Below are 15,690 nucleotides of genomic sequence, written 5' to 3'. Positions count from 1 at the left end.
CCTGAATTTTGTTAATGCTATTCTAAAAGAATTCAACTAATTAAAACATGTAGGAGTATTGTCTAGCATCATTCATAATGAAAACAATAGACTAGGGATCTATTGCCGTACAATAGGACCACTCACATGAGTAATCACTATATATGGAAGTGAACATTTGCAGGATCAAGCCATTAATTTGTAAACTGCTCTAGGGCCGGTCTCCCCTTTGTTCTGAACAAGGTTGAGCATGCTGTCAAAGTTCTACAGCATACAGTTAGCACAGAAAGCCATGGAACTGATGGAATTTGAGGGAGGATAATTCATTCTCAAGATCCAGTTATGCTGCAACAAATACAAATAATCAGCCAACAGGTAACAATGAGACTGAGTAGCATCTGATAGTCATTTAAATAATTAAACATTTTACCTTAATTCTGTCACTTCTTAACATTTGAGTGCTTGACTTTGCAACCATGATAATGTTCTTTTCACACAGGTTTTGTGTGTAATTGCCTAGATTTTTTTTTAAAATAGCAAACTGAAAAACCAGAAATTCCATCATGTGGCAGCATATTACCCACATGGGTCATTAAGAGGGTTGGAACCTTTAGATCCCCCGCACAGACTTCTGCCACTTGAGGTAATGGAGTAACTGTTAGAAGTAGTAGGTTGTCATCTTCTACGTGAACCAGGACTGGAAATGGATTAGAGACACACTTTGCCAAAGAGTTTCACAGATATTTGCCGACAGTGGAGGAATGTTGAGATGCAGGAGTCATGGGTTCTGTTCCAGGCTCTTGGAGGGGAATGTGCTGTAGTGGATATGTGATGGGGTGATCTGCTTCCTTAAGGATAGTAGTGCCTAGGGGTCAGCACATTCCTGTCACGTGGTGTGGCTCCTTTAAAATTTTGGGAGGTCTGATGTACAAAGATGGAAGAGATACTGGGAGAGAGGAAGTCGTGTTTGGGAGGAATCCCATTACTGTTTCTTTAAGGGCGCAGAAGCCTTGCAGACGGGGTAGGTAAGGCTCCCCTCTCCCAGCCAGTTGGGATGAGATATAGGCATGGACTCAGCATATATGCTGTCCCTTCCCTTATAGCAGGACAGACAGTGTCAGGAGAAGACTGGGTTGCTACTCTTCTAAACTGGAGGGTTAATCAGGGAAAAGGGTCCATCGCAAGGAGAAGCTGGCTATAGGCCTACCACAGGAGGAAACTCCTGTCTGAAAGAGGGAGATACTGACTGCCTCAAAGCAAGAGGCAGGGGTGCTGCCTGAAATATAGTTCAGCTGCTGCCAGAGGGGCTGGAAGTGACTGTGAGGAAGTGCCTCTGTAACAGCTTAGAAGAATCCCTGAAGAACCACAAATCTAAGGTGGGAATAGCAGAGTCGGCAGGCCTGATGAAGACACTGGCAAGCAGGGCAAAGATCAGAGCAGCCTAGGGAGGTGGCAAAGGGATTGATGGAACAATTCCTAGCCTCCTAAAATGGAGACCCTGGGCTGGAACCTGGAGGAGAGGGCTAGTCTGGGTTTCCCTACCTCTTCCCCAGACCAAGGGGGAAGTAGAAGCCAAGAGCGAGAGAGGCCACTAATCTTTGGGTTTCCTTATTTTGGACTTTTCTGTGAACCCCAGCAGGAGAATGGACTGAGAGGTGTGCTGGTTGGAGGGCTAGGCCACTAAAGAGGGAGACCACTGTGAAACCAGGATGGATAAAGGAATGCTAGAGGAAAACAGCCCCTGCAACACCACTCTCTGACATGAAGGAGTATTCTGGTGGTGAATGTGCACCCTAACAGCATGGACTCTTCAGCCCGCTTTCTGGCTTCTTTGCCCAGCCAGTCCCAATTCTCTTCCAGCTCCTTATCGGCTCTCAATGTCTCTTTCCCCTAGCCGAGCCCAGCCTCACCAGGATCCTTGTCCCAATCTACTCTCTTTCCTCCTCCTGATCTGGCATTTGTCCCCTGTGCATGTGAATCAGATTACTTCCTCCACAGTGCCACTGGGGTGCATCGGGGCAGTGCACCAGCCTCGCCTATATACGCAAATTATTTATACTTGATTGTCTCCCTATTATTCCTCCTTTGTGTTTTGTTCATGGTCTTCAGTTATAAACTCCGTGGATCAGTTATCATATTTATCTTTGCTTTTGCAGAACCTAGCATATTGTGGCCCTAATCCTGATTAGGGCCTGGCAAAGTTACAGGGCAAAATGCCCGTTACACCCCTTCTAGTCCCTATCAAATGCACCCCTCAAGTGACAGGCCTGGGTCTTGTCACTACTCTGAGTGGAATCCTATGGTCCAGCCCCTTTGCACTAGATTTCTGAGTTGCTTACCAGTTGTGTTAATCCAACTGGCCAAACTGCGTCTAGCACTTGTAAACCCATTTCTTCTGGGGACCCGTGACCAGTGAGTTGATTAAAGTGACTCAGAAACAGCATCTTCTAAACAAAGCATTATTTATTCATTTCCCCAAAGGTCTGACACACAGAGAGCAAAGGGTACAATCAATAAAGGCCTATCCATGTGGCTCTTTCTTAAACTTTAGTCTTGCCTTGCCAGCTTTTGTTAGTTTCCCCTCAGCCCAGCTAACCCCCATCTCTGGCTGGGAGAACAGGCTGTCCGACTCACAGCAGGCTCTCCTGTCTCTCTGTGTTCCCTGGCCAGCCTGTCAGCTTTTGCTGGCACTCTTTCGGCAGCTTCTGGCCACTCATTCAACCCACACCCTTTTCTTAGGTCGCAGATTCCCCTAATATTTTAGTGTTCCCTTTGATCTTTCTCTTCTCTGACTTGGCAAAAGAGCTCTGTCACTGGGATTGGAGCTGGGGAGCTGTGGCTGTTGGGTTTTGAGTGTTTTTTGCTGGGTTCCGTCTTATCTCAGCCATTGTTTGTTTTACCTTTCCTGCCTGATTCCCCTAACAACCTCGACTGATCTAACTCCATAACAAGTAAGCCATCATGAACAAACTCTCACAGATGCATGTGCCACATTTATACAAAATATCAGATATATCACATTTTATCATGGAGCCTCTGAGGGCCATCATAATATAAATATTTAATAATAGTTGAATATAGTGAGTAATTATATCCAGATGATTCATTTACAAAGATGACTTCAGCTTGTACTGGGTGACCCCAGGCACAGGGGTCTCCAGTACGTTAATAAAACACAGAGCTCTGACAAATAAAGGCAAAAGATATCTTCAGTTTCAATATGAAAATTGTGCATCCACTTCTTCCGAAAGGTAACTCAAATGCAAAGGTGCGGCTATGGCAATGGCCAACCAATATTGCATGTTTATGCTGCTCCCACTGCCTTGCCAGTGCCTAAAGTGCCCTCAGCTGTCTCATAAGTGACCCGATAAACTTAAGCAATGGATTCTGAATGGGTTTTAAAGGTCAAGAAATGTACTTACTTTGATTAGCAATTTGCTTTTCACAGCCAAACTTGGAGTTGTGTGCTTGCTCTGTCTGATCCTAGGCAGCAACATTCTGTACCACCTAAAAACTGTATATTGTGTATCCAGGGCAGCTATCAGAGTAAGGTTTAACAAGACACCCCCATGGACCTCATCATGGTCAAAAAGAGTCTGGCAATTCTCTGGGGGGGAAAAAGATTTAATCACAGGAGGAACATGTAATTGGTGAAGTAAGGCAATCTGTAAGGGGCTCCTAGGAAAAAATAGACAGCTATTCATGCAAATGCACCAGCCCCGTCACTTTGTGCTCCATGGGAGTATTTCTTCACCACTTCCTTCTCATGGAGGGTCTGCCATTTGGGGGCATATTTAAGTTCACCAAGAGATCCATAGGAGCTTTTCTGGCAGAATTCTGGCCAAATCTCCCTATAGTGGACTTTATGCTGCCATAAGCCTCCCCCCACTAGCACCTGACCCAATAGAAGCTGGCACAGACTGTGCTGTGAATTTGGTCCCTTTGCTTTTAATCAGAGGTAAAGTGTGCATTAACATAGCCCACAAAAGACAGTGACAAATATATGGGGAGGACTGAAGCTAGTGTCTAGATTCTCAAAGCAATAGTTCTGTTTCAGCTGCATTAAATTGTCAGAAGCTTTTCAGTATCAATCACAGTCTTATCAGCTACTCAGAAAGTATGAGGCCAGAAGCAGCAGAAGGACTCTTGGGGGATAAGTTTCAGATAAGTAGATATATCAATATATGAATGAAATTTAAGGTCATATTAAATTGTCAAATATATAGAAGAACTGCCTGTAAACTACAAAGAAAAGGGCAATACAACAGATTTGGAACAAAATCAAAGTCCTTATAGATGAGGTAAATTTCCAAAGATTTAACATACTGTAGCCATAAATCTGCTTTGCAAATGTCAGAACATTACATATGTTTGTGATACACAGAAAAGACATGACCATTACTGTTTAAGATGCTTTCTTCTCCTCTTCCTGATGCCTTTTCATAGTCTGAGGGCTTTTGCATTTTGTTGCTGTCTTTAAATCAGAAGTTCAGCTATGAAATTAAATTATTAGGTCAGCTGTTTATAAGGAGGTTCATTAAAGGGTCGGTGCATCAAGCATCTAGCTTTGTTGTTTGAAGCAACTATTCTCATGTCTCCTCTTTCCCTGCTTTCTGTTGTCCCACTTCTTTTCTTTTGTCTGTGGGTGATTGGGCCTCTTTCACAAACAATAAGTGATGCAGCAAGCAGGCAATTATAGGAAATAGATCTCTGTTGAGCATGATGAAAGGTCAGTGTTTATCAAGTGGCCTGGCCTCAGCTTGCAACTGGTTCTGTGGATGAAGGGAAAGCAGTGGACGTGTTGTTCCTTGACTTTAGCAAAGCTTTTGACACTGTCTCCCACAGTATTCTTGCCAGCAAGTTAAAGAAGTATGGGCTGGATGAATGGACTATAAGGTGGATAGAAAGCTGGTTTGATTGTCGGGCTCAACAGGTAGTGATCAATGGCTCCATGTCTAGTTGGCAGCCGGTATCAAGTGGAGTGCCCCAAGGGTTGGTCCTGGGGCTGGTTTTGTTCAATATCTTCATAAATGATTTGGAGGATGGTGTGGATTGCACCCTCAGCAAGTTTGCAGATGACACTAAACTGGGCGGAGAGGTAGATACGCTGGAGGGTAGGGATAGGATACAGAGGGACCTAGACAAATTGGAGGATTGGGCCAAAAGAAATGTGATGAGGTTCAACAAGGACAAGTGCAGAGTCCTGCACTTAGGATGGAAGAATCCAATGCACCGCTACAGATTAGGGACCGAATGGCTCAGCAGCAGTTCTGCAGAAAAGGACCTAGGGGTTACAGTGGACGAGAAGCTGGACATGAGTCAACAGTGTGCCCTTGTTGCCAAGAAGGCCAATGGCATTTTGGGATGTATAAGTAGGTGCATTGCCAGCAGATCGAAGGATGTGATCGTTCCCCTCTATTCGACATTGGTGAGGCCTCATCTGGAGTACTGTGTCCAGTTTTGGGCCCCACACTACAAGAAGGATGTGGAAAAATTGGAAAGAGTCCAGCGGAGGCCAACAAAAATGATTAAGGGACTGGAACACATGAGTTATGAGGAGAGGCTGAGGGAACTGGGGATGTTTCATCTACGGAAGAGAAGAATGAGGGGGCATTTGATAGCTGCTTTCAACTACCTGAAAGGGAGTTCCAAAGAAGATGGCTCTAGACTGTTCTCAGTGGTAGCAGTAATGGTCTCAAGTTGCAGTGGGGGAGATTTAGGTTGGATATTAGGAAAAACTTTTTCACTAGGAGGGTGGTGAAACACTGGAATGCGTTACCTAGGGAGGTAGTGGAATCTCCTTCCTTAGAAGTTTTTAAGGTCAGGCTTGACAAAGCCCTGGCTGGGATGATTTAATTGGGCATCGGTCCTGCTTTGAGCGGGGGTTGGACTAGATGCCCTCCTGAGTTCCCTTCCAACCCTGATATTCTATGATTCTATGCATGTCAGTCCCTGATGACCAACCAACCTAGGTATAGGGTATAGAGATAGGAAGACGAATGAAGAAGTCAGAAAAATTACTGAAGTAGGTACCTTGTCACAAATAATCTACAAAAGAAGATATCAGCGGCTGGGACATGTGCTGAGAATGGAAAAAGAACGCTTACCAAATACCACCCTTGAATGGAAGCCAGAAAATGCAACAAGAAAGAGAGGAAGACCATGAATAACATAGAAACAAACAGTTCTGAATGACATCAAGCACCTCAACATGAAATGAGAAGATTTGGAGAGAAGGGCAGTTGACAGGCAAAGATGGCTAATGTGGGTAGTCCAATGTTCAGCAAAGCACGGGATGGACTAAGGTCTAAGGTAATGTCTCCAGATCTCTAAACACAGCTGATCATGCTCAGGTGGTGATGAGCTTCAGATTGGGACATACTTCATGACCCAACACCCCACTGAAATAAAATAAGTTTTACATTACTACTATTATCCTGCTGCATGGTGAAATCTGTGGACAAACTCCAGGTCCACACCTGGGCTAGATTTCTGCCTGCAAAATCCAGCCTGCCTAAGGGATTCAGGCTATTTACCATGGTTCAAAGTACTAGTTGCTGCACTCCAGAACTTCCTAGAGAAAAATTTCTGCCACCATGTTTTGTTAGCAATGAATGAGTGATGGAGCAGGCCAGCAGAACAGTAGGAAAGTTCTTTATTTAGCATTCACAAAGTGCAGTGTAACTGGCTGAGGGCTTGTGTTTGTCTGGTAGCAGCTAAGACCCAGCTTGCATTCGTGAATCCCTGGCAGCACATCAAACTAAGTCCTTCCTGAATCCTGACGCTTTCTCCAGTTCCACTTACCATACTGTACAAATACTAACTTTTTTGTGGCTCTTCTGTTCAGAACTGGAAGTGGTTGAAAATAAAAAATTCAATATCCCATTAAATTCTGATATTTTGACATCTGCTTTCATCCCAAATTGGGATGAAGAGTAAAGTCTCTGAGGTTTTTCATGGAATGGAAAGTTTTTGAAAAGCTTCAATTTGGAAATGTCAAAACCACTTCATTTCAGTTTGTTGAACAGAACTTAAATGATTTGCTTTGGATTGGTTCAATATTGTTGATGGTCGCTATACATCATGGCAGTTGCAGTTTGGGTTCTTCATGCCCCTGCTCTCCTATAAGGGCTGGGCTCCCTGACCAGACTACATTTCCCATGATGCACTGTGACAGGGTAGTCAGCAGAGAGACCATGATCTAGTCTGGCCTAAAGAAGAGAATGGGGGCACGAGGGACCCAAACTACAACTGCTATGAAGCATCATGGCAGCTCAAGAGGATACAGACTAAAATTGAAACAAACCTGAAACAAACCATCTTAAGTCAGTTTAGCAAACTGAAGTATCTGTATTTGAAACCTGAAACAAAACTGTTCTCTTATCCTGAATGGAAAATGGAAATTCAAAAATTTTTCCTAAATTGAAATTTTCCTTCAGAAAACACTCTGTGGAAATTAGATTTTTTTGTCAAAAAAGTTTAGATGGAAAATTCCCAACAAGCTGTCTTTGCATGTTTGGCAGTATGTATCGAATAGGCTAAGTGTCGACTACCGCCTCCTGAAATGCTGACCTGTTTTCTTCTGAATCTGGTATGTCTTTGAGTTTTAATATTGCAAATAAAATTAGAAAAATTCTATTTTTAATGTATAAAATATGAAAACAGGTAGAACTGCAAAAAGGAATTGATATGTAGTAAACATTCACTACTGAGCTGAGACACTGAATGAAGAATTGCAATCAGTTTTATGGCTAGTCATAAACCCCCTGAAAAATGGGGGTTTATAATGGAAGGGCTACTACTGACACAACCTTAATCTGAGCGTTGCTAATGGTGACACTGTAGTTTTATACTGCAATTTAATGGTAAGCTTTTTTTTATGCTTTGCCACAGGCAACATAGCCAGTTGAGGTGATTGGCTTCACATTATACAGCAACTCAACCTTGGAGTGCACTGATGTAAAAGCACTCATTCTTCGTTAGACACTTTTAAAATAATGGTGTGAAAAAAGCATGTGCATTGTGTGTTCCATTTAAACTAATGCGGGATTCATATAACATTCACCTCACCTTCGAGGCTTAATGGACTTAATGAACAGTTAAAATGTTTTAGGCAGGCCATAACAGGCAACTGTGATGTCAGTCAACACTCAAAATTGACATTTCTTACTTTTTAGTAACTCATGTGCATCAGAGCCTGACACAGTGCGAGCAACCTCCTTTTATAGCTCTGCCAGTGCCCCCTCAGTTCATTCTGTCTAATAGTTTAGATTAGCTGGATCAATCTACTTGTAATTTGTGTAACACTTTATAAAAAGGAACATACAGCAGTTCCTCATATATTGGTTCTCACTCTGACCTGAAATGTAGAGCTGGTGGAAACTGGAATTTCTGTTTTGTGGGAAGCTGACATTTCCTGTAAAGTGAACTTTTGGAAAATTTTGATTTGGGATCTCAAATTGTTTTGAATTTCATATTATATTAAATATAATACACCATATAATAATATATAAAAGTCTAAACAAAATCAAAATGATAAAATCTAAATGAAACAGTTCAACCTTGTCAGAACCATTAGTCTTGACTTTACCCAGTGAAAATTACATTGAAATTAATACTCTCCCACAAAATGTTTAGATTTCAGTGAAACTGCATTTTTCTATTGAACTTCCACACACAAAAAAAATTGGTTTTGAGCAGCTCTGCTGAAATGCTCTTCCCATTGTCATCCTCTCCTTACTAATGGTTGCTTATCATGCCAAATTATGTGATGTTAACAGTTTTGTGAGGTGGAAATCTTCCTTCTACCTACTTATATTTTCAGGACAAAAGGAAAAATACTGTTCCTAGAATGTGGTTATAACATGACAGCTGGGATTTTCAGTTACTCAGCAAACCAATATCAAAGTACTTCATCATCATCATCTTCTTCTTTTTCTTCTTTTTTGCTAAAGTTGGTCTTCTGTTATGAAGGGTCAGATTTGCCCAATAGAAAATATAACAAGAAATATTTGCCTTCTCCATAAACTTGTCTATGGCCTAGAGGATTGTCAACTCTTTATTTATAGTACAGTCCTGTTCCCAGGCTCTAGTCAGGATTGGGACCCTGTTGTGCTTGGTACTCTACAAACACCTTTCCTAGAAGACTTTGCAACCTGGAAAAAGTGGTTCATGGCTGTTGTTTTTATAATATTTTATGTACTTCCTTTGTGTTGTTTTCCCCCTTTCTATATAAACTATCTCCAGCTGCCCCCTACCTATTTTATATATATATTTTTAAAAGAGCAGGTAATGCACTGTCCACTACTCCCTAAAGCAACTGCTCCATCCCATTCATCAGTATTTCTTAACCTTTTCAGGTTGGCAACACCTTAGCCAAAGTATGCCCCCCCCCCAAAAGTTCGGAATTCCCATACATTTTCTGTAAAAATGTATCCCACAAGAAATCTCTGTGTGTGTGTGTGTGTGTGTGTGTGTGTTGAGAAGCTGAGAGGGAATACTTGACCTTGAAGGATATGAGTGTGTGAAGAGTGGGGGAAGCAAGTTTTAGATTGAAATAAAATTTTCAGTGCCTCCCAATCCACCTGATTCCCTGTCGTGGCCCTCTTGGGGGCTGAGAAACACTGCTCCACAAACAGATGTCTTCTCCTGGGGTGAAAAGAGTGACCCTGTGTGTGTACAGTACCAGAGAGCAGAAAGTTCATTGATCAGGTCTGAAGCTTATGTTCTCTTGTCACTGCGGGATGGTTATTAATTAACTACAGCCATACTCAGGCTTTGTCTATGCTAGCACTTTTGTTGATGAAACTTTTGTCGGTCCGGTTGTGAAAAAAACATCCCCCCGACCAACATAAGTTTCACTGACAAAAGCATCGGTGTGGACAGCGCTATGTCAGCGGCAGAGCATCTCCCACGGACATAGCTACCTCCGCTCGTTTTGCGACGGGAGAGCTTTTTCCTGCTGGCATAGAGCAGCTACACACAAGACCTTATAGTGGCGCAGCTGCAGCGGTACAGCTGTGCCCCTCTAAGGACTGTAGCATAGACATAGCCTCAATTATCTGCTTCCCTTCACTGCCCTCAGCTGTCAATTGACACCTGAGTCCAAAGCTGCTAATGTCATCTGGAACCTCATCGTTGTAAAAGTGCTAATTTCTGGTGTTGCTGAGAGAAGGGAAAGGCCACGGAAGCCAAATTCCTTCTAGACCTTGCTTTATGGGAGGCTGAGATCAGTTCAGCTAGTCTGTTCCTCCAACTAGCTGCTGATGATAGCAATGGCTGCCAGGGGTTCTGGAAAAACTTGTATAGTGCGGGTGCTAAGAACCATTGACCCAGACAGTAAACCCTGTATATGGTGGAAACCATTTCAAGCCAGGGGTTGTGGCAGCACCCCTAGATCCAGCACCTATGATGGCTGCTTCATAGTCTCTCTTTCCTGAAGGATGCTGGAACTTTCTTAAAGGGTCACTTGGCTGGAAATCTGTAGCCCACGCAGATGTCCTAGATGACCACATTTCTGTATCTGCAGAGGCTCATCGTGGCTCTCCCTGCCCCCTGGTGTGGTTGGCAGTGTCTGCTTCCCTCCCTCCCCCTCTTCAAAATCAATTAGAAAATTCACTAAATAAGGCCTGATTTCAAAGCCCATTAAAGTCAAGGGAAAACTTCAGGCTCACAGTGATCTGAGAAGTAGAGTAATGCAACCCTGTCTAAGGAATTCTGTCTAAAAGAACATACTAAATGCTATTATGATTATTTTAGAGTACCCATAAATGTACTAGGCACTGAAACAAAATTTATAGAAGATAGGCTCCTGCCCTGCAGAGGTTCTTACTTCTTAAGGCAATTTACAAAGATGGGGTAAGGGATACTAAGCTTTTTTAAAATTCTTTTGATCCCACACCGAGTACCCTCTTGCTGTAATTGAATAATGCTAAGTAATATTATGTGAAGTTGAGTGGCTTTCTGATTTATGCTTACTGTGTATATCAGGGGTGGGCAAACTTACTGAGCCGCATTCAACAATCTTCAAAAGTTCGAGAGCTGGGGCGTGCCTGCCGGAGCTCGGGAGTCAAGTCCGGTGGGAAGTACCTGCTGGGGCTTGGGGCTTCAGCCCTGCTCCTGCTAAAGCCCCAAGCCTTGGCAGGTACACCCGATGGGACTGAAGCCCTGAGCCCTTCCTCCCTTCTGGGAAGAAGCCCCTACCTCACCACCCTGGTGCCAGGAAGAGGTCCCAAGCTCTTCCTCCACCCCCAGTCTAATAGGTGATGAATGGGCGGGGCTCTGCAAGCCTCACTTTGACTGTAAAAGAGCCACATGCAGCTCACGAGCCATGGTTTGGCCACTCCGATATATATTTTTATTTAATTTAGTTCTTCAATTAATTCTCTGAACCTCTTGTCACCTTCTAGTCTCATGTTCAATTAATGCAACAATAACGTAATATGTCAGGAAACAAAACAATTCTGCCATCAAATGGGCCTGTCCTTCCACGTACCACTCAAATAATCCCTTTAGAGAGAGCCTGGGCAAGCAGGTCTTTCAGTATAGCTGGAGCTCAGCAAAATTTGATTCTTTCACACTAAAGGGGAGTGAATTACAGAGTGGAAGGCTTTCTGATGAGAAATGTCATATTCCTCGCTATGCAAATACAAGGATTGTTAGCTGGAGCATCCGAGGATTAAAATACCAAAAGGAAGTTGGTCTCAGAGACACACAACAACCAAACCTGTGGATAGTCTTTGGAGCACTACATGATTCATAGTTGTGTGTGTCTGCGAGAGTGTGTGTGTGCACACACACGCACATGTTTAAATATATTGCTCTAGGGAATTTTAATCCTATTATGTGTCTCATAATTTTACTTCTAACCTTCCAGTGTCACTGCTTTCTTCTAGTGTGTCTTTCTTTTGGTAGCTCCAGTCTGAGATGTTTGATTGACAATGCATGCCAACAGCTGACAATCCAAAGTCCTAGAATCACACTGTTGTTTAAGTTTGGTGAACTATATTTAAAAATGGAAATACAAATGAAAATAATACAAAAAGAAGGCTGCACAGATTTTTTTCACCCAGAAGAAGCAAATAGAGTCTTAGCTATATTCATGTAAATGCAGCTTTTAGTAAAGCCTTTCTTTCCTAGCCTTAATTATGAAAATCCTCTTGAGGTTTTTCAGTCTGTTGTGAGCAGTGTTGCTGTTTTATTCACAACAGAGACAATTTGAGTTATCTCAGAAATCTTTAACTGCCTTCAGCTTGATACCCAGAAGACTTTGCTGGTACTGTGCTTAGGGTCAATTGTTCCTTAAACTACTTTTAGAGTCTATTCAACATGACAAGCGAATCAATCTTTTCAAGTCAGAAGCTGATGAAATTCTACATTTTATAAAGTATTGCTGTTAGAGTATGAATTGAATAGATGGCTTTCAGGCCTATTCAGTGTCACTTTACACTATTTTACTAGGGTTTCTGTAAATGGAGAATACTAAACCCGTTTCAGGCTGTTAAACATGCATAGCCAGATCAAACTAGATAAGGCATCCCTCATATAACTATATATAAATAGTACAAAGGAATTTTGGCACTGGCTTTTAAATGCTAGCATAACTTTATGAGCCTTTGAATAATATTGGAAGTAATAAGAAGCTTTCATATAATGAACTATTTAAGAACTGCACCACCTAATCAATAACTAGTTATAGTTAAAAAATGAGACCATGTCATTTCTATTATGTTCTCTATAAGATGGCGACTTCAAAATTAAAACCTTTAGTAGATTCATAGGTACATTGACACAGCAACTAGACACCTGTGGCTGGCCTGTGCCAGGCAACTAGGGCTCGTGGGGCTTTTTTATTGCTGTATAAACTTCTAGACTCGGGCTGGAGCCTGAGCTCTGGGACCCACCCACCTCGCAGGGTTCTAAAAGTCCAGTTTCTAGCCCAGCCCCAGAAGTGTATACAGCAATGAAACAGCCCTGCAGCTCGAGCTCCATGAGCCTGAATTGGCTGACACAGGCCAGCTGTGGGTTTTTCTTTACTGTGTAGACATACCCATAGACTTCAAGGCTAGAAGGGACCATCATGGTCTTCTAGTTTGACATTCTGCACATTGCAGGCCACAGAAACTCACCCACCCACACCTGTCATAGGCCCATAATCTCTCTCTGAACCACTGAAGTCCTCAAATCTTGATTTTTAAAGCGTTCACATGACAGAGAATTCACCGTTTACTCTAGTTGAAACCAGCAAGTGACCCATGTCCCAAGCTGCAGAGGAAGGTGAAAACCCCCCTCAGTCTCTGCCACGCTAACCCAGGGAAAAATTCCTTCCTGACCCCAAATATGGTGATCAGTTAGACCTGAGCACGTGGGTAAGTCCCACCAAACAGACATGTACAAAAAAATTCTCTGTAACTCAGAGAATTTAACTCAGAACCCTCCACCGCTAATGTCCCCTCTTTGGCCTTTGGAAATATTTGCCAATAGCAGTTGCAGATGGGCCATATGCCATTATAGGTAACTCATGCTATCATCCCCTCCGTGAACTTACAAAGCTTGCTTTTAAAATAAGTTACGGTTTTTTTGCCCCCTTCCCTCCCCCCACTTATTCCCTTTGGGACGGTATTCCAGAAATTCCCTCCTCTGATGGTTAGAAACCTTTGTGTAATCTGAAGCCTAAACTTATTGATCTTTTTTACACCCATTTGTTCTTGTGCCAGCATTGGCCCTTAACTTAAATAACTCCTCTCCCTCCCTGGTGTTTAGTGGAGTATTCTCCTCTTAAGACATGTGGATTTAATCACATACTTATCATTAATGCCAAAATCTCTGTGCCTAGTGAGGAAACTTATTATAATATGTTTCAAACATGTAATTGGGTTATCCTTTGCAAACTACTGCTCAGTTATTCCTTAGAGTAGGAGTGAGGGGATTGGTTGTTACATTTGTCCCCTACACTTTACACTGGCTGTCAAAAGGTTTTCCAAAAGATGCAGTTCAAGATCTTAGTATAGGTTATACAGTCTGTATTAGTATAGGCCATAATGCCAAGATTTTCAGAAATGATTAGTGATTTTAGGTACTCAGTTTTTGGGAGTTCAATTTGAGATTCGTTAAAGGGGCCTGGTTTTCAGAGCGTAGTGCTCAGCACTTTCTGAAAATTGGGCCTCTTCAACATTTGAAGCACCCTACATCACTAGTTTTATTTCTGAAAAACATAGCTGAAGTGGTTATGCGATTGCCTCTTCCTTTACGTATATGGTCAGTTATGGTGGACTAGATTCTTTCAGGTACTCACCTATGAAATTAATTCCTACAGGAGTCTCTGCCTTTTGGACAGAGGTTTTCTAAACCTGCAGGATTTGATTTGCAATGGTATTTGTGAACTGAACCTTGCAGTGTGGTTTGTAAGGGGCTGAAAATGAATGATCCCCTGCAAATTCACTTGGAGTTTTGTGACAAAGTGCTAGGAGCCTAGAGTTGACCTAGCACTTTGATCATTAAAGCCTGGTCTCCACTACAAAGTTAGGTTGACATAAGCTGCTTTGTGTTGACCTAGTTATGCATGTATCTACACTTAAATTTGTCTCCCACTGATGGGCGTATCCCACTATGCCTACATATTAACACCATGTCCCCAAGTGGCATAGAACCCCGACTGATGTATGAAGGTCAGTATGGAGTGAGTGTAGACACTAAGTTACTTATAACAAAAAGGAGTCTGGTGGCACCTTAACGACTAACAGATTTATTTGAGTATAAGCTTTCGTGGGTAAAAACCTCACTTCTTCAGATGCATGGAGTGACAGTTACAGATGCAGACATAAATATACTGACACATGAAGAGATGGGAGTTACCTCACAAGTGGAGAACCAGTGTTGACAGGGCCAATTCGATCAGGGTGGATGTAGTCCACTCCCAGCAATAGATGAGGAGGTGTCAATTCCAGGAAAGGCAAAGCTGCTTCTGTAATGAGCCAGCCACTACCAGTCCCTATTCAAGCCCAAATTAATGGTGTTAAATTTGCAAATGAATTTTAGTTCCGCTGTTTCTCTCTGAAGTCTGTTTCTGAAGTTTTTTTGTTCAAGTATAGCTACTTTCAAACGTGTTATAGAATGTACAGGAAGATTGAAGTGTTTTCCCACTGGCTTTTGTATGTTACCATTCCTGATATCTGATTTGTGTCCATTTATTCTTTTACGTAGGGACTGTCTGGTTTGGCCAAAGTATGTGGCAGAGGAGCATTGCTGGCACATGATGGCATATATAACATTAGTAGACATGCAGGTGAATGAGCCTTTGATGGTGTGGCTGATGTGGTTGGGTCCTCTGATGGTGTCACTAGAGTAGATATGGGGACAGAGTATGCAATGAGGTTTGCTACAGGGATTGGTTCCTGGGTTAGTGTTTCTCTGGTGTGGTGTGTAGTTGCTGGTGAGTATTTGCTTCAGGTTAGGGGGCTGTCTGTAAGCAAGAACCGGCCTGTCTCCCAAGGTCTGTGAGAGTGAGGGATCGTTTTCCAGGATAGGTTGTAGATTGTTGATAATGTGCTGGAGAGGTTTTAGCTGAGGGCTGTACGTGATGGCCAGTGGTGTTCTGTTATTTTCCTTGTTGGGCCTGTCCTGTAGTAGGTGATTTCTGGGTACCCGTCTCGCTCTGTCAATCTGTTTCCTCACTTCCCCAGGTGGGTATTGTAGTTTTAAGAATGCTTGATA

Source organism: Eretmochelys imbricata, chromosome 3, assembly GCF_965152235.1.
Source record: "Eretmochelys imbricata isolate rEreImb1 chromosome 3, rEreImb1.hap1, whole genome shotgun sequence".
NCBI lineage: Eukaryota > Metazoa > Chordata > Testudines > Cheloniidae > Eretmochelys > Eretmochelys imbricata.
This window is presented reverse-complemented; position numbering follows the sequence as displayed.